This window comes from Pteropus vampyrus, unplaced genomic scaffold, assembly GCF_000151845.1.
Source record: "Pteropus vampyrus isolate Shadow unplaced genomic scaffold, Pvam_2.0 Scaffold10, whole genome shotgun sequence".
Classification (NCBI taxonomy): Eukaryota; Metazoa; Chordata; class Mammalia; order Chiroptera; family Pteropodidae; genus Pteropus; species Pteropus vampyrus.
The window spans coordinates 6,790,112-6,810,612 of NW_011888791.1; positions in this window are offsets into that span (position 1 = coordinate 6,790,112).

The window sequence follows — 20,501 nt, forward strand, 5'->3', positions numbered from 1 at the left end:
TGGGTTCCTCCCTCTCCAGTTAAAACCATTGGTTGACTGACAACACATTTTATTTTGTTTTAAGTGGTGGTAGTGATGTCATAGAAAACCCACTGGAAGTCTTCAAAATGCTAGTGTTTGTTAAATACTAAACAAATATACTATAGAAAATACACTAAACTGATTTACCAGGAAAAAAAAAGACTCAATTTGTCTAGACGTGCTTTATTGAAAGGTAGAGGAATAATCGGGGGTTAATTAAAGGCATTAAATTTATTACTATTTTCTTTTTGCTGCATAAAGAAAAACTGTATTAAAAATTCTTGAATAATAAAACAGAGTTAAACCTTTGTGAAAAAGTAAAAAGAGAGAAAGGAAAGAGAAAAAATAATTAATTAATTCTCATCCTGAACTCATTTATTTCAAATAAATGAAGCTAAATTAAAAAGGACAATTACAAAATAAACAATAATTTATTTTTAGGTTTTTTTGCCTTTATACAGTTGTATATATTAATTTTTAAAAACTTATAATCTCTAATATTGTTATGTTTATTTTGGTTATCAATGACTAGAGTATTAACAGCCTTATTCAGAAAAAGAGGTTTTATACAGCCATTTTCATGAACTACTATGTCACAGTGATTTGAAGAAAAATAATCTTTCTCATGACATTTACATACCATATAGAATTTGAATGGAATAATATTCATATAAGCTTGTATCATTTTATTTCTAACTATGCAGAAGTGAAAGGTCAGTGAGGTTGAACTTACAAATAACTATATAGCCATATCACGCAGGGAATATTTTAAGGAAAGTCAAGGGTCAAGTCTTTATAAATTAAAATATATTTAGGTTTTATATTATCCAAACTTATACTAGAATTAAGAGTTGTGACCATTCATAGATATTGTGGAGGGAAAAACCTATCATTGTATTTGTCGTGTGCTTTACATTTATTAAGAGACTCATGTTCAAAATTACAGAGGTCTGGTATTTAGCATACTCAGATTTAAAATCAAAGTAGACTTGTTGATGATTTCAGACAGATAACCTTATGTTTACCACTCTTCTCCTGGTGTTATTCTTAAAGCAAGAACGGTTGTGTGTGGCCAGTCATATGCATAAATTTCCTTCTTTTACATTCCCCAGTAATATCCTCAGAATTTTGCTCTCAGACGAATTTTCTTGTCGATTTCTCAACCTCGATATCATTGGCATTCGGGGCTGAATAGTCAGGTTTACTTCTATATCCATATAAGTTACTCAGCTATTCCCTTAAGTGATCCGTAACACATGTGTCATGTATTTCCAATTGATTATACTGGCCTGTATGCTCTTTGCTGGTGCGAAATCTGTTTTGTCTGTGAATAACATCCACAACCCTCATCATGCTATTAGGACTGCCAGGACCTTTCTTCCTTGCTGCTTCAATATCAGTGTCAGGTAACACTAATCAATAATGGCAGTCTTTTCCATTGATCCCTTCTCAACCTCAGAATCCTCACCACTCTAAAGAATCTCCCTGAATTATTATAATTCACCTATAAAATGAAACTCAGTAATTTCTGGTTTGAAAGATAATAATAGACAACAGCTAACATTTGTATCGTTCCTTAAAAATAGCAAATTTTTAAAACATTTTCTTATGTGTCTCAAAACAGCCTTGTGATTTATAGAAAGTCTTATTATATTAGTAGGAGTGAAGTTAAGGGAGGTTGTTGAAGTTCTTGTGACTAGAAAATTACAGACAGTCTAAAGTATCTTTATTCTGTAAAAATACTTCCCTACACCCGCCTTTAAATAAAATCCAATTTAAAGCAGAATGAAATTGTGATATACTCTGTATATTTCTTCTATGGTATTAAAAACAGTCTTAATTATTTTACTAATTTGTTCATTGATTGAATATTTGTCTCCAAATAGCCCTAAAGATAGGACCCTTGTCTAAATGAGTGACATTTATATATTTCGCCATATAACAAAGATGTTTAAGTGGATTTCAGTAAATCAAAACTACAGAATCTTTCCGTTTTAACTTACCAAGCCATTTGTATATAGCAAGAATCTTAACTTGAAACTAAGCAGTCCTTATCTCAAGATTCATAATTGTCTTGTTGTGCTTAAAGAACTGCTGACACCAGAGCTCTTAAATGGATAGGTCTGCCTGGGGTCTAATTAGATGAAGGTCAAAGAAAGGAGAACAAAAAACAAGCAAACTCACCTTAGAACAATGTTTCAGAGACATAGAAGAGACAGGATTCCGAATATAATATCTACATCTCTCAAGTTACTATGCAATCAGGCATAGCCCTCAGGAATTTTTGTCTGAATCTTTCAGACAGACTATCAGTAAAAACTAAAAGAGCTAACAAGTTTAAAAATGCACATTATTATGACATCAAAAATAAACTCAATAAAGAAAAAACTCTATAAGGTGCTATGAGCAAAGGTTTTCTCATATTCTCTGCAGAGAAGGCTGCATGCTTTGGTCCACATAGAGCTCCAGAGGACATGCTAGTGATGTATTAGACATGTCCAACTGTGACTCGATAGAGACCAGTCTGTGCCTGCAGTGCTGGCAATAAATGATTTGGCAGCAGCAGTGACAGAAGATGGCAGCTTCAGCACAGGCAGGAAGTATTGCAGAGCTCTTGAAGGACAGTGCAATCCAGGGGGCCACAGCAAGACAGAAGGAAAATAACACATGCCACAGGGCAGCCAAAAGAGTATGTTCATATATATGCATAACACATCGAAGACTTCACTTTTCTTTTCCCAAAAAGATATGACTGAAAATTTAGGTTGGGAATAGCTGAAATGATTTATATTTTCTATTAAAAAAAATTTTTTTTAACATAGCATCCTAAGAAAATCTATGCAACTAATTGAGTACTTTGAATTGACAAAAACAACAACAACAACAACAACAACAACAAACCTAATAAAAATCACATTAAAAGTGAATAAAGCTATCGGTTTCATTCAACTGATCGATCCTCCAGTCAAAATGATCACTCTGGTGATATATCCTTTCTTCAGCTTTAGGCCGAAGAAAACTAATAGATCTTGATTGATTTCCATTTTCTAATTCACATTATGAATTGAGATCCTATCTGTCCTTTCTAGGTTTGGGGAGTAGAGTGATGACAAGGCAGCAATGATGCCTGTTCTCATAAAATTTGTATCCTAATTGAGAACCAAGTAAATAAATAAACGAATTAGTTAATTTCAGGTAAGAATAAGTACAAAGCAAAAAGAAACTTAAATGGCATGTTAGTGACTGGGAGATGAGGTATCTAGTTTGCATTGGGCTTGAGGTGGAGGGCGGATATTTGAATTAGATCTAAATAATGCAGCAGAGCCAGTTAAACAAGAATCTGATGGAGACTTATTCTGAGGAGAAAGAATGCCAAATGCAAAGACTGAAAGATGGGAAAAGATTGGCATGTGCAAGAAGAAAAGAGAGGTCAGCATGGCTGAGACGTAGTGAGACAGTGAAGGGAAAGAGATCAGGTTATAAAGAGATTCAGGGGCAGATTATACAAGACTTTAGAGGTAATAATAGGAAGTATAGATTTCGTTCTTGTGATGGGAAGCTATCAAGGGATTTGAAGCAGGGGGTTGATGTGATTTTATTAGCTACTGTGTGTGGAGACTGGTTCTAGGGAGCAATTGACAGTATTTCTATTTAAAAAAAACCAAACTGATATGTCTCTAGAGTCTAACACTAAGAACTATATAATTCACTATTTTTTCTTTTTATGAAGATTATTACATTTATTCATTAATGCCAAGAGTCTAATGATACTATTATTTAAAAATATTGAAAAAAAGAAAAGTACAGTTTTAGCTATAATTTCTGATTTCAATATCAGTCTCATTTATAATACAAGTACGATGCTATAAAATTCAAATGTAAGAGAATATTTGTAAGAATTATAAAAGCAATTTTTATGCCATTTATTTTAAGGTCATTAAAACTATTGCTTTTTTGAATTGAAGATTTGTGTCAAATAAGTCATTTATCACTTTATTACCAATTATTGACAGGAGAAAGCCAATATTGCCTTCAGTAAATCTGTGCACTTGTGATAAATCCAAGCAAAGGCAATTGTTTTCAATGTTTTTACAAATTATGTGTTTTTTTATATTTTAAACACTTGAATAATTTGATCCACCAATTGTTGATTACTTTTATCTATTTTTTCAGTGTGAAATAAATAGACTAATAGCTACTATGTTAAAAAAAATTCTAGGTTTAATATTTTTTTCTACAAATGTAGACACCTGAATGACCATTTGTAATATATAGACTATTTCAGTTCCATCCCCTATCCTATAGAACCAATAATAGTTCTTCAGCTATATTTAAATAGCATTTATATTTTGGTTTATATTTTAAATGTTTTTTATTATACATGTTGTACACTGAAGTTGTACATCATATAGGCTACAAACATGGAAAATGTACTCTTAATTAGCTGATGTAGTTTTTCAGTAGGGCTTTACTTACAGAATTAGGCTATATAAAACTTATATTCAGGCATTATTTATGTTCACTTAGAAACAGAAGAAAAATAATTTTAGTGTAGTTAGCTAATGTAATAGTATAAGATGTTGAAAAGTGAATCATTTCATTAAAATATGCATCATGTTAATGGCACAATGCATTTAGTGTTTTCAGTAAATTTCCCAGAAAGAAATGGAAAGATATGTATATCTAAACTAAGAGGAACAATAAAGATCCAGACTCTCATTCGGTTCACATTTAGATCCTTTCAAGTAACCTCCAATCTGTTTTTTCATACTAATTTCCTTCATGAATCCTGCTCAAGTGGATTTTTTTTTTTTTATCTGCCCCTGTGTATCTACCTCACAAAGAGACTCCACTCATTCCCTATTTGTCTATCTAAACTCTCCCCACCCTTTGGATACATTTCACACAAATCACTGCCCTAACCATAATTCAATTATCTCATCATAAGCTCTTATTCTTCTCTAATTAAAAATTATGTTAAGTGCAGACAAAATGACGTAGAAGATAAAGGCTTTGTTCATCTCTTATTGAGACCAGATGAAAGTTGTGACGGAAACACATAGCAAACAGCAGAGAGAGTCACCTGGGCTCTAGATGAACAGATGCCCTACAGCTAGGGAGAGAAATAAGAACTCACCCTACAATGGAATGAGGTGGGAGGGAGAGGGGGAGATGGGAGGCTACCCAGTCCCAAGCAGTGGGACAGGGGTTATGGCAGCTGCAACCAGCAGCTGCAGATGCTTGCAGATAACTCTTAAAGGGGCCGTGTCCATGAGCAGACTTTCACAGTGAAAGCTCGCTCACTCTGAGCACCAGTGCCCAGTCAGCTGCTGGGGGTGGGGGCACCAGGGACCTACAGGGGGACACTGAGTTGTTGGAGTGAGGGCCAGAGGTGAGGATCTGTCCTTGGCAGAAGTGCTGGCGGAATCCATTGTCTTCTGTTGAGCAACCCCTCCTCCCAGTGTGCGGACTCAGCACTACCATAGCTGAGATGTCAACCAACTAGATAACAGAGGTCGCTCTGCCCAGAGGATCCCTGAAAATTTGCCTCCCACAACTTGCAGCCCCATCCAAGCCACATCCAGTTGTGTCCTCGGAGAATTCTGTGCCACTTGCTGAGTAGCTCCAGGACCCACACTAGTAGCAGCTGATCTCAGTTTCTGGCATGTTTTCTTGAGGCAACAATAAGCACAGCATCTGTGGATTGCTTGCTGAATCTTAAGATGGTCCTGGAAGGTCACAGGCTGGGGCTATAAATGGCCTGCTGCTGAACTCCTCCTAGGACTGTGCCACTGGACATCTACTACACAAAGCTATGCTAATAAGACCAGGAGATTCAGGAGCTTTGGTTAGCTCCTGAATCTCCTGGTCTTATTAGCATAGCTTTGGTTAGCTCCTGTACATAGAAACAGACATAGAAAGGCAGCCAAACTGAGAAGACAAAGAAGTAGAAACCATATAAGAGAACAGAACAGAGATCCAGGAATAATGGAGTCAAGCAATCTAACAGATGCAGAGTTCAAAACACTTTAAAGATCCTCAATAAAATTAGGGGAAGTGTAAAGGAACTCAGTGAAAACTTTAACAAAGAGGAAAAAAAAAACAAAAATGGAAATGGATATTATAAAAGGGAACCTATCAGAAAAGAAAAGAAGGATACATTATCTGAGATGAAGAGTATATTAGAGGGAATCAACAGAGTGGACTAAGAAGAGGATTGAACCACTGATATAGAGGATGGGGAAGCCCAGGACATCCAATCAGAACAGTAAGAAAAAAGAAGCTGAGTATAATAATAATTTAAAGAGGCCATGGGACACAAATAAATGTAAAAATATCCATGTCATAGGGGTACCTGAAGGAAAATAAGAAGTTGAAGACCTATTTAAAGAAATAATGATAAAAACTTCTCTAACCTGGTGAAGGAAATAGACATACAACTCCAGAAAGTTTAGAGTCTCAAAAAAGAGGCACTCAAAGAAACCCACTACCAAGAGACATCATAATTAAAATGCCAGAGGTTAAATACAAAGAGAAAATCTTAAAAGCAGCAAAAGAAAAGCAGTTAGTTACCTATAAGGGAGCTCCCATAAGACTGGCAGCTGAATTCTCAAAAGAAACTTTGCAGGATGGAAGGGCTTGGCACAAAATATTCAAAGTGATCAAAACCTAGGATCTACAACTAAGATTACTTTATCCAGCAAAGCTATCATTTAGAGTCAAAGGACGGATAAAGAGCTTCCCAGACGCAAAAAAGCTAAAGGAGTTCATCATCACCAAACCACTATTATAAGAAATGTTGGGGGGACTTCTTAAAAAGAAAAAGCATGTATCAAAATCATGAATAAAAAATGGTAGTAACTACATATCTATCAAGGAAAACCTCAAGTGGAAAAGAATTAAGTGCTCCAACCAAAGGATAGGGTGGCTGAATGGATAAGAAAACAAGACTCCTCCCTATATATGCTGCCTACAAGAGACTCACTTCAGATTAAAAGATACACATAGACTAAAAGGAAGGAAATGGAAAAAGATATTCTGTTATGTTGCCTTAATGGTCCTAGAGGGTATTGTGCTAAATAAAGTAAGTCAGATAGATGAAGACAAATACCACGTGATTTCACATACATGCGGAATATAAAGAACAAAATTAAAAAAAAACACTAACAAAAATGGAGATAAATTAATAGATACATAGAATATTTTGAGGGCTACTAGATGGGAGTGGGGCTTGGGGGTAGGGATGGTGCAAAAGGGCAAAGGAATTAAGAAGTACAAATGGATAGTTAGAAAATAGTCTTGGAGATATAAAGTGTAGCATAAGGAAAATAGTAAAAAATGTAATTTATATGTAAGGGGAAAGGGGGTTCAAAATTTAATGGGGTGATTACTTGAGCTCTAATCACTATGCTATACAACTGAAATATATATTATTGTATGCCAACTATAATTTAAAAATCTCATTAAATTGTACAAAACCAATCATGTTAGTACTTACATGTGTTTTGACTACTTAGCATATTTTAATACTATAAAATGAAAGCATAGGTAATTACATCTTTTAAACACACATATATACAATTTTATTTTTCTATATTTTTATGTATTAAGTAAAACCACAATCACTAAATATTTCTCTAAATATAGATATATACATATTTCTTAGTCCCTCTCTGCATTCTGTATATTTCTATATATTAACTTAATTTTACTAAATGTAAGAATTCTTCTTTGTTTTGTTCACTGACATATCCCCAGTGAATAAAAAGTGCCAGGTACAATCCTGGGGCTCAAGCAATATTTGTTGGATCTCTACTTAGGAGCTATTTTATGCCAAAAGGCAGAGAATGAAATCTTAGTCAATTCTAAACAAATCCAGGAATTTGAGGTTTAATCCTTGCAAATTTAGGATTCTTGGCAAATTTTTCATTGTTTTTCCATGGGTTGTAGGGGGCCTAAGCAGTGTAGGGAAACTGGTATGGAGGGAGGTCCTTCATTTATGATGTACTGCCTTGTGCATCATCATACTTTCATGATTTTTCTTAACTAAATCTGCCAAGATGTTCGATCTGTCTCCAAAATCCTGTGAGATGGTCTACAGAATTCATACTCAAGGGTTCTCTAAATTTCCCATTCTTCAGTTAGTCACACAGTGACCTACCTTGAGGGTATAAAAATCTTTGTGTCTTCCAACTCTAAGGCTTAAGAAAACTCAGCCATGTAATACCCCTACCTAAGCTGTGTTAGTAGCTAAGAACTGCATATACTCTCTACTGAAACATCTTACCTCCTATCTTTGTTAAAGCTGCTATCTCTCTCTTTAGCCTCTGAATCATTTTCCTCCCTCTACTGTCTCCTACGTGTAGTTTCAGAGCTAGTCCATAAAGAGAAGGACCAAAATAAATATCTTTCATGTTGGTATTGTGAGGCATACCATTAAGTAGGCTTTTCTACATCCTAAGCTCAATTGTAACCATAACTTCCATTATAAAAGCAGGAAATGAAGTAGTGGCATGGGTGTAAGGGTCTGCAATGAACAATTTTTCTCTTAACTAATTTTTTCTTAATTGATGATCCACTATCATCCCAATATTACTTCTTCAGTATAGAGGCTTACCACCGTTTCTCATTAAAAAATTATAGATAGAACATAATACATAGTTCTTTGCCCAATGGTTGGAAAGAATAATAAACAAAGAAACAATTAAAATCATAACTGAGAACTCAGCCTGGTTAGCAGTCTGAAAACTCAACCACAGATGATGCTGAGGAAGTCACGTGCCCTGGACCTTGGATCCAGCCCCTGAAGCACCACTCTTTTGTCTCTGTCATTCCTAACAGGGCTGCGATATTGTGCCCTGGTGTTAAACCAAGAAACCTTATAATACTTAATTGAAAATTTTCTCATGCTCTGCATTTACTCATTCCATAATTCCTTCTTCAGAAACTAGTCTTCTGTAATAACAAACCATAGGGCTAGTGGTTGGAAGAGAGAGGATTCGAACATCCTGAATCTATGCTTCTAACTTCTAAGCCAAATAACCTCCATCTAACATCAATATCCACTGATTTTGGAAGGTCCCATGCAGTTCCATCACATTAACTAGGCCCTGATTTTAAGAACATATCATGTGAAATCCCAATAAGAGCCTATCAGATCCCTGACTATGCAATTGCCACCTGACTTTTTCTTTATTGCTGCTATTCCTTTGCCCATGGTATTTAAGTCCAAACAGAATTAAAATGGACACTGTTGCATATCCTCAGATATCATGTCCCAGTTTAGAAATACTCTCAGCAGCAGTTTAGAAACTTTACTAGTTCCTGATCTACAGTGGTTTCTTCATTGTGGTGGCTTTGTACTGTGCCAACTAGCTAAGTTAAAACTATGTTTCCCAGAAACCCTTTCTTCCTGTGGTTTGTGGTTAGGATTAGCCCCATGATATTTCTGCATGAGTTTTGGAAGGAAGAAGTAAAGCACCAGGCATGTTTATTCTCTGAAGGTTGCTATAGGCTCTGGCAGCGCTGCAGCTCACTTCTATTGTGTTAGACCTCACAGCCTATCTTGTTGGCATGAAGCAGCACCTGATTGGCAGCTCTTTCAGCTCCAATCAAATCTTCAGCTCCTCTGATTTCTGGGCTGGGTATGTACTTAGCAACATAATGAAAGATGCCAGTTTTTCCTGCAAGTCAACTTCAACACTAAAGTAGGAGGCTTGGTGATATGGAGTTTAGTTCACATACAGTTTCTAGTTTATCTTGGCTCTTCCCTGCTTCACATCCATTTTTTTTTCTTCTCAAATATCTGCCCTATAGACTTCAGGCCAAACTCTAGAAGCAGGAACATGTAAATTGCTTAACTAATAACCATGATTGTGTAAGGTCAAATCCCTATAATAAACCCCTTATTCTATATCGTACCTGTGGATTCTGCTTCTCTGATCGAATTCTGAGTAACACACTCCTCTCCTCCCTTTTCTGACAAATTCCTAACATACCTGCTATCTCTCTCTTTGTGTGTATAAAAATAACTGGAAAAGAAAATTTGGTACATAGTTTGTATGCACCGATAAGTACTTGTTATTTTATCAAACTGATATAAAAGACCTGAAAATGGTATTCTACATTAATATTTTACAGTCATCAAACTCTTGATAAATGTGGTCAAGAAAGAACAAAAGGGAGAAGGGACATCTCAGTGGACTTTTGGTGTATGAGTAAAACATGGTTGTTAAAGAGAATACTTCAGAAAGCATCCATACTCAGAGAAAAGGTATTCTGGGCTCCCATCATAATAATTTTGTCATGGCTTACAGAAAAGTTTTTCTCAAATTTTATGTAACCACTGGACATTTAATAGATATACAAAATGTGATTTTTAAATATGTGCAATAAAGTTTCTGAAGAGCAAAGGAAATGGCTGATGGGAGTCAAACCCCAATCACACAATTATTTTCTTTGCTCTTCAGAAACTTTATTATACATATTTAAAAAGATAGTGTTATATACAAATGGATTATAACATAGTCTTATGCACTATCTTTAAAATCTTGTTATATTTAACAATTCAAATTCTAATAGTTTTGCTGTGAAAAAGTAAACTCAGACTTTTTATGATTCTGAGTATATTACTGAAAACCACTAGTATGTCAGTTGAAGGTATTGTCATGATTTTTTAAAATCGATTTTCAGCTCAGAAATTATATAACAATCTTTTCCCTTCAAAGTCAGTAAACTTTAGTCATTATACATTTCTTTATGCAGTACTCTAAAAGAACATATAATCAATTACCATGAGTTAAATATTTACCATTTTCAGAGCTTTCATCCACATTCAACAAAAAGTCACAAATATATTTTTTGCCATCAGTTCTCAGGATCTAAAAATCTCTGAAGAACTGCATTCAGATGCAAACACTAACATTTTGAGAAGGAACACCCTGCTTTAGAATTTATAACTAAGGGTGCTCCACAAGAACCAACTCCTCCCTTCTGATCTGGATGAGCCTTTTCCAGTCTGTTCTACAGCTTATAAATTAATAACTTGACCAAACAGCAGAAATTACCTTGTATCATGCTTTCTGATGGTATAAACAGCAATAAAATTTCCAACATCTCTCTATCATACATGTATATGCATGCAACATTGAGTCATATTCTGCTGAACGGTAACTTAATTCAACTTTATAAAATAAAATATTTCTGATCTCATTCTTAGTTTATATCATTCTTTCACATTGAATGCCATTAATATTATGAAACATCCAACAGTAACATCTGATAGAGGTTTTTTGCCAATAGTCAGATTCCTGCTTTTTTTCTAAGAATGTCGATCCTGAATTGCTGGTTTAATAAGCTTCTCAGCAATCTGGGACATGTATCTATTCATGCCATGAATGAGATTGTAAAATAAATAATTACTCTTTACATTTTGTCTAACTTTCATTATTCTTCTACCCTAATAGTACAGTGATAATATTTAGGGATAAAATTGAATCATTTCCTATGACAAACCTCACTTTGCATCTTAGCAAAGAAAACTCAGATGATTTATCAGAAGTCACAAATAGAAAATGACAGAGATTTAATGGATTTTTAGTTTCATAAAGAAATTATACCTGACACTATGGGTGAATAACTGTTGGCTTCTACCCCAATAAAATCCAATGATTAAATGTGCATTCATTTTCACCATTTCCTTTTCAATTACATGTATGAAATAACCAACATTTAGCTACTTGTGCCAGAGCTGGGAGATAATTCTCCATGGGTGTCTCAAATTTCTGCATGTCTTCTAAGCAAAGACATTAATATTTTTTGTTTTAGATAACTTTTCATGGATATTTGTATAGGGCCTCAATTCTGGCTTACAGTTGGGCTCCCTGTTACCTTTCTAGGAGTAAAATGTTTAATATGGTTTCCACACTCATAGTCTGCTGCCTAAACTAGTTCTCTGGAACATCTAGGCCTAGTCATTCACTCTGCCTCCATGTGGCCTCTTCACATATTTAGCTTGAGTCTCTTCATAGCATGGCTTCTTCACAGCAGAGTGGTCTCTAGGTCATGAGGCTTCTTAGTTCATGGTGGCTTCCACCTCTTGTCTAACTCACCTAACCTTGGATGCCCCAGAATGCTGGAAGTCCATAGCTTCCTATTGGTCAAACAAGTGACTAAGGCCATTCTAGATATATGAGAAAGGAAATTAGTCCTCACTTCTTAATGAGAAGAGAAGCAAAAAAAATTGTAGCCATATTACTTACCCACACCCGCACGTACATCATTGAAAGATGAAAAACAAATTACTTGTATATCCCTAAAATTAAAAAAAAAAATCACTCCTCTCCTAGTAAAATGTTGTGAGTTAGGTCTGGCATTCCAAAGACATCTTACAAATATTTGTAACATTTATACATTTATTTCCATACAACTTATCCTCCCTCAAGAAATTTTTAGACTTTATAAGTCAATTGCAACCTCTGATACAATTTCCATATAAGTAAATTGATGTTATAGAAATGGTTGTGCTATCTTTAACATTTTTCCAGAGGGAATCCTAGAAAATAGTATTTCTGATATTTCTTATGCAAATTTTCAGTGTAATAATCCACACTGGTGCCAATAAAAACCAGCCATAGTGGAAATGCACTTGGAAAGAAAACTGATAAAAGTGATAAAAATGCAAAAAGATATCCTGCTGAATTTAAAATTTTAGCAAAGCAGAATAAGGCTAAATGGGAAAATGCCTTAAAACTTTACTTTTGTAGAAGGTAAAGAACATAACAAATAAATGAGAAATAAGAATTAAAAACTAAATTTAATGAAAAGTGCTATGTGATAAATGAGAAATACTTTTTAAAAACAGCAAATGGAACAATGTTGAAACAATAAAGCTTACAAAAAGGAATATAAGAATGAGAATACTATTTATAGAGAAAATATGGAAATAACTTTGGATTTATTTATGGCATATAGATTCTAGCCTCAGTTATGGTTTTAATATACTATCAAAATGAATATGGACAAGTCAAAACTTCTTTAATCTTCTTTTATTGGTTAAATTAGAATTAGAATTACATAAACAACTTTTTTTCTTTTACTAACCTTCCTGTATTTTGTTCTTTCTCATGTTGTGTGTATGTGTGTTTATAAAATGTACATGAATATATACTGTATATATACAATACAGTGTTTATATATAAGAATAATATATATCAATTTGTAATCATTGTAATGCAAAGCACACATGTATACATATATATGTTATATACGTATATGTATGTATGTGTGAATGTGTATATGTATACACATTCATGTGTATATATGTATGTAATACATATACACATTCACACATACATACATATACGTATATAACATTCAAATATAATTAAGATACATAATAGATATAAAGTGCATGGTTAATTTACAGATACATAATTTATATAATACATAATTTATAATAGATACATAGTTTATAGATATATAGTTAGACCAATTAGTTTATACATATAAAATATTTTTATGTAAAAATTACAAAGATTACAAATAGATGCATACTAAAAAGTTAATCTCCCTTTTATCTTGGTCATCTGGTTCTAATTCTCAGAGTAGACCAGGTAATAGGTTCTTATATGTCTTCTCAGAAATGTTGTTTGCATGAGTGTGCACGCACAAGCGTGAGCGCATACACACGCACACGCTATGTATTTATTTTTAAATAAATGTAGGCATATTTTTCATACCACCATAAGAATATTTATCGTATTCTTTTCATGATTTATTCTCATAATTTGATTATTTCTCTATAATAATATATATTTTATTTTTTATGAAATGCTGCTATAATATCTTTTCCCAATTTTCTATTATTCGACTTTTTCTTAATTATGAGTACTGCACATATTTTATTAGTGTAATAAATATGATTTTTAATTTTTTTGTCTTTTTACTTTTACATGTTTAAAAAATTTGTTGACATTGTTTTTTAAATTATTATGGACACAATTTAATATTTTCCTGAGAATCCAAATACCTGCACTAATTTGATTCCCAGACTCCTTATAGCTCTATTTTTAAAAACTATGACCTGCTGTTTCTAAACTTAGAAGACAGATCTGTAAAGTGACTTCCTCGGATCTCATAGAAAGAAATTCAACATGTGAAAAACCAGGAAACAAACAAAATTCATTCTAAAGCTCTTCCATAGTGACTAATAAGTGTGAGCATTTAGCATCTGTCTTAGCTCTAAATCTCATGCTTCAGTTCATTTTAGTGGCTCGAAAAGTTATGTTTGCTCAGAACTTTGTACTCTCATCTATGTTTAGAAGCAGCTTCATATTTTATTCAATAAATCAGTAAGTATACTATTGACTTGAAGATACATCTAGCAATGTCCAGGTATAGAAATGGTGACAAGAAAAATATAAGACCTAGACCTAGATTTTATGTATTTAAAGTATATAAATGCTATTTGAGGGGAGATTTCACACATTAAACAACTGGAGAATAATAATCAGGTGTCCCTGATTCAATTATAAATTTTAAGTGACAAGATTTATCTATGAAGGCAAATATAGATGAGGAGAATATCAGAATTTGAACAGTACATTAACATGTTTGTGTTTTGTTGACAGGAATAAAATAAAAGTTTGGAAGTGAAGGGAATTAAAATAAAAGAATTAGGAAGAATGTAGCAACTAATCTTTCTGGATTGGAGATTTTGTGCTGAAAAGCAATGAGAATGAAAATGGAGGTTAAGAAGAGTCTTAATTCGTAAGTAAGGAAAAAAAGACTCACAATATGCTTTTCAGACGTTACATGATAAATCTTAGAAAGGTTAGGCTTGCCGTTTAATGTGACATAAACTGGAAAGGGAGCTAGAAGAAGGGAAATCTCTTGTTGCCTTGACATCTGTGCCTTAGATGGCAAACATTTCATGAAAGTCACTGATGGTAGAAATGGGATGAGACAAAAAAAATTCCTGAAGTCATTTAAAATGATTCGGGAATCAGTCAAAAACTTAAAGCCTAGCAGCATGGCTTGATCTGTGTAACTGTGTATTGAGAAGAATGTTAATTGGGAAAAGAATGTAATTTTAGGAAAAAAACAATGCATTTGTTATGTTTTAGTGTAGAAGAATATTGCTTTTTAACTTCTTATGCTCTTCTTATTTTGACTTAAATAATAACATTTCCTAATTGTTTTATGATAGTTGGATTGTGGCTTAAAGCAATGTGTGAAATTTATATTTGATTGCAACGGTGAGCTAACTCTCATTCACATTCTTTCTAGGTTTAAAACAATTCTGTAACATGTATTAAAAGATTAAAAATAAAAATATATCTCATATTGGTACAAAACCATTTTTAGATCATTTTTTTTTCACCTAAATTAAGTCAGAAGAACCTTTTAGATCTTTTTCACAAGTCTTTCATAAGGTTGTGAGTCTTTTCTTAGGGTACCTAAAGGACAAAAAAAAAAATCTTGTTTTATTGATTGATTTGTAAAAGGTGAGAGAAATAAAGAAAAAACTACCAAATGTTTGAATTTCTACATCCTAAATATTATTCATGAAAACATGAGAATATTTGTCTAACAACATAATCTTTCTCTGAAAATCTCGTTCCCCGGTATTATTTTGTGGAAAAGTATGCTTGCTTGCTAGTGGCCTTGATGTCACCCTAGAGTTAGGCCTATTCTCATAAGATCTCTAATTTCTATCCATACAAAATGTTCTGCAATCATTTGTTGCTAGGCATGATGACATGGATATGAAGAAACAAAGGTTATAACTCTAATTTTGAAAACCCATTAAATATTGAACCATTATATCCTTTTATTACAATGGAACTTCAAAGTCACCTTAACTACCCATTCTGTTAAGTGTTCTCTTAATCGGTGAAAACATTCACCTTTGGAACTGAATAATATAGATACAGTGCTTTTAAGAGTTTTAAAAGAAAAAATACATTTACATTGTATTTACATCTAAACTTTGTTTCACATATAACACTTTTGTTGTTGCTGTCAATAATTCTATAACTAATAATTGCCCTGCTTTGCCTGAACATGGAGCTTCTGATACATGGGACTTTATACTATAAGACCAACTTGCCCACCTTATGAGACTGGTCTACTTTATGGGTGCTGTTTCTGTGTATTCTACCTAAGTGCTAGAGATACTGAATGCTGGTAGCATGACTTACCTGCTTTCATGTTTTACTTTTTAATTCATCCAAGAGACATTCTTCTTTTCAATGCACACTATAAATTCTATGTATTAACAGGATTTTTCTTTCTTAGGAATGTAATAAGGAAAAGATGGAAGCTCCTAACTCTTATAGACATTAAAACGCATGTCAAGTTTATCTAGCACTTGCTCTTCACCTTCATGAGAGATAGAGACAAATCAACATCGCTTCTATTCTGCAGGCTTACTTTATGGAATAATCAACGACATAGATATTTTAAATGATTTTAAAAATCTCATGTGTTATAAAACATATAGCAGGGTTTATTTCTTTAAAGTGTTAAAAGCCATCGATATGGAAGGGAAATACTTTTTTATGAATAGTTTGTGTTCATTACATCTAAAGGTACTTGATCAAAACTCTGATATTAGAAAGCTCATGGGATTCTCAACATGAATTAAAATCTTCCTGACAGATTTCAAAATGTAAATATCAGAAAAAAACTACTTGTACCAAATTTATCAATTCATATATATAAACTCTTTAATAATCCTCCAGTGCTGTTCACTATTCTAATTCTGATACTAACTAAAAACCAAGCTTGGAATGCTATATTATCTAAAAAAATGGAAAATTTTATAAATTTATATTCCAAGGAAATCATTAACATTATCTTAACTAGCAAAATCGGTATTCCCAAGTTCTAGAGATATTAGTTGATTCAAAATACAATTAATATACATTTGTCATATAGTTAACTTCAACTGAATTCAAACCTAATAAAGCATAAAAAGTACAAAATCTCATATATAAACATATCTATGATCAAACACCATCATAATCTATCAATATAAAATGAATTACATCATTTTTCTTCCTCAAATCTTTTTTTTTTCCTCTATAGATTTGGGTTTTCAATGCCTTCACTTATGTTAAGAAACTCTATTCTTCTTTGCTTGTCTTAGCCAAATATCAAGATGTGACTCAAATCACTTTTTCCACAAACATTTCTATATCTGTTTCATCTGAAGTTCTCTCTTCTTCCTCTGCATTCTGATATTTTATAACACATATTATATAGTTGAATTACCTATACTCCTTAAGGACATCTGTGCTATATCCTTTTTTGTTATTAGTAAAAGCACACAGTAGATATTCAGTATATGATGATGATTTAAATAACTTACCTGGAAGCACAACTAAAAAGTGATAATAACAGATTCTTATCTACGAATGATCTAGTAGAGTTGCTTTCCCTTATCAAAGTAGACATATGATGTATAAAACTTTTAATACATTTCTGAAGCTTTGGCAAAAAAGAGGTGACTCTTTTCTACCCACAGTGTAGAACAATTTAATTTGTTATATTCAGTATACAAATATTTTCTGGAGATGATACAGATTTTTTCTCTTTACAAATCATTTTACTTTCCTTTTTTAATAGCACCACTAAATACAAGTAAGATTGGGCATTTGAGAAAAAGACTGTTTATTGAAGAATTCTGCATAATTATAAAAAAGTAAAAGCAGTATTTCCATCAATTGATATATAAATCATGGCATATACATAGAATATTATTTACTAGTAAAGGCTAATTAGAATACATGTCAACATATATTTTAATATTTTAATGTTGAGTGAAAAGCACATTATAAAATGATAGTTAAAAAAATTTAAAAAATTAAAAAATAAAAAGTGACATAATATATTCTTTAGCTATCTCTATAGAAGTATCTAAGTTAAAAAGCATGAAGGTGATTTAATTTTTAAGGGACAAAATGATATGGCACAATTGAGAAAAAAGGGTATTTAATTTTTTCTGTAATATTTTTCTTTTATTTGAAGAAAACAATTATTAATATATAATTTTTTGAGAAAGTTCATGCATGGTATTTTTTGAATATTTCAACATTTTATGTAATTCAAAATAAAAATATAACTTTACTCCTCAAAAAATTAACACCTAACTATACATCAAGAAAATTCTCATTTTCCTCAAATACCAACTACTTATATTTGTATGACAGGTGTTAAGTTAGGTGATTTCTCAAAGGTCACATAAGGAGTAAAAGATAGGGCCTCCATAATAAATCTAAAAGCTTAGCTTCTATTCCAAGGCTTCTTTATTAAATCAGGCTTAAATATTTGATATGTATTTTATATTATCATCACATAAATTTGCCCTTATCATCTTCACTGGAAGCCTGGAAAAAACAGAGTTGGTAGAAAACGTCATCATAATAAAGAACGTTTGGAGAAGAAAGAGGCAAGTTGGTGTCAAGGTTATCAATAAACAACAAAGTAAATGTAAAAATTTTTGATATTTGGTATCAGCTTCTCTATCAAAAAGAATGATTGTCAGGTTAGAAAGGTAAACAAACATTGCTGAGAAAAAAATTAAAGCTGAAGACTGATGATGAGGTGCTAAGAGACCTCCCAGTTATTATAAATGTCTTGTGTGGTGTATTAAGAGTATTTGTCATTTATCTATCAATAGATACCTAGGATGAATAGATAAAGAAGATAGATAGATGATAGATAGATAGATAGATAGATAGATAGATAGATACACATATAGATATATATACACATATATATGTATATCTATCTATCTATCTATCTATATATATATATGTATATACACATATACATATACACATACACACAATGGAATATTACCCAGTAATAAAAAGAATGAAATCTTGCCATTTGTGACAAATGGATGGATCCAGAGAAAATTATACTAAATGAAATAACTTAGGCAGAGAAATATAAATACCATATGGTTTCACTTATATGTGAAATCTAAAAACAAACCAAACCAAACTAAATCAAACAAAAACAGACTCATAGAAACAGAGACCAAAGGGATGGTTACTAGAAGGGAGGAGGTCAGATATGGGTGAAAAGGGAAGGGGAATGTTCTGATAATATTGTGATAAGTTTGCATGGTGACAGATGATTACTAGAAGTAATAGGGTGATTATTGCTATATAAGTATATATGTGTGTATATATACATATAAACACACACACACACACACACACATATATATATGTAGTGAAAGAGAATGAAATTGGAGAGGGATGAAATAATAGCCAATATTAATTAATATGTTTCTTTCCTTTTTTTTATTTAATCCTCTTAACAGAGGAGAAAAACTAGCACACAATAGTTTAAATCATTCAAGTTCACATAACTTTTGAGCAATACAATGAGATTCAAGTTCAGGCGGCTTGATTTCAGAGCCCAAGTTCTCCAGCAACCTCTCTTCCTATTTTCAAAAGGTTTATTTTGAAAAGCATTTAGTTACTGATTTTGACACTGATCCCTGGCAAATGCTGAATCGATCATAACATAGATGATCTGTGGGTTTTCCGAGTGTTAATTTATATGGTAGACTGAACTTCTATGAAAGGTCTGCCTGATATAAACACTTACAAATACTGGACACACTGTAAATAAATTCTTAACCTGTATTCTCTAGGGAATAATGCAGCCATCCTTGATGACATAGCTTATAATGAACATTTTCTCTCATACTGATCAAATGCAGCATCTATTAATATTCTAACTAACCACAGGGCAAAACATAATACCTATGATGCTGCCATAAATATCACCAGCAACCATGTCCCTCTTGTGAGGTGAATTTCATAGAAGGTCATTATGACAGTTGAGCAGAAAAGTATAATCAACTGATTTTGTGGAGTTATATAAATTGGGTCTGGTACAATTTCTAACAAGCAGTCCAGGGAAGTTTAAGCTTATTCTGGGTAACAAGAGTGTCAGATCATTCTGTAGAACCTAAGGCTGGAGCCAAGAAAGAAATTGTAATCTAGGATCTATGGGAAGAGGATGTCTGAACTTTTTATAAAACTGATAGCCTCAAAAAATTTTTGTCAGCAAAATTGGCCTAGAAAAATTGCTAAATGGTTGAGGCAAACTAAGGAAGCCTGTGGAAAGAACAAGGGTTGTGAATAGAAAAAGAAGCAAAACTCACTTATGAATAATAATTCTAGGCTAGTGTCTAAATATATACTCTCTTCAGAGTTTCCTCAGAGGCAACAGAAAATTGCTCTGTAGGTCATTTCTACAACCCAGGGTACAGACATGAGAATAAAGGAAAAGAAAAAAAAAATAAAAAGGAAAAAACATGAACGTGAGTTCACATTCAAATTACAGATCACAGAGGATGACAAACTACTATGAAAGAGAAGGTCAACAGATATAAGAAACAGATGATTAGAATCACTATAATAAAAGATTTAAAAATATTATATAATGCTTAA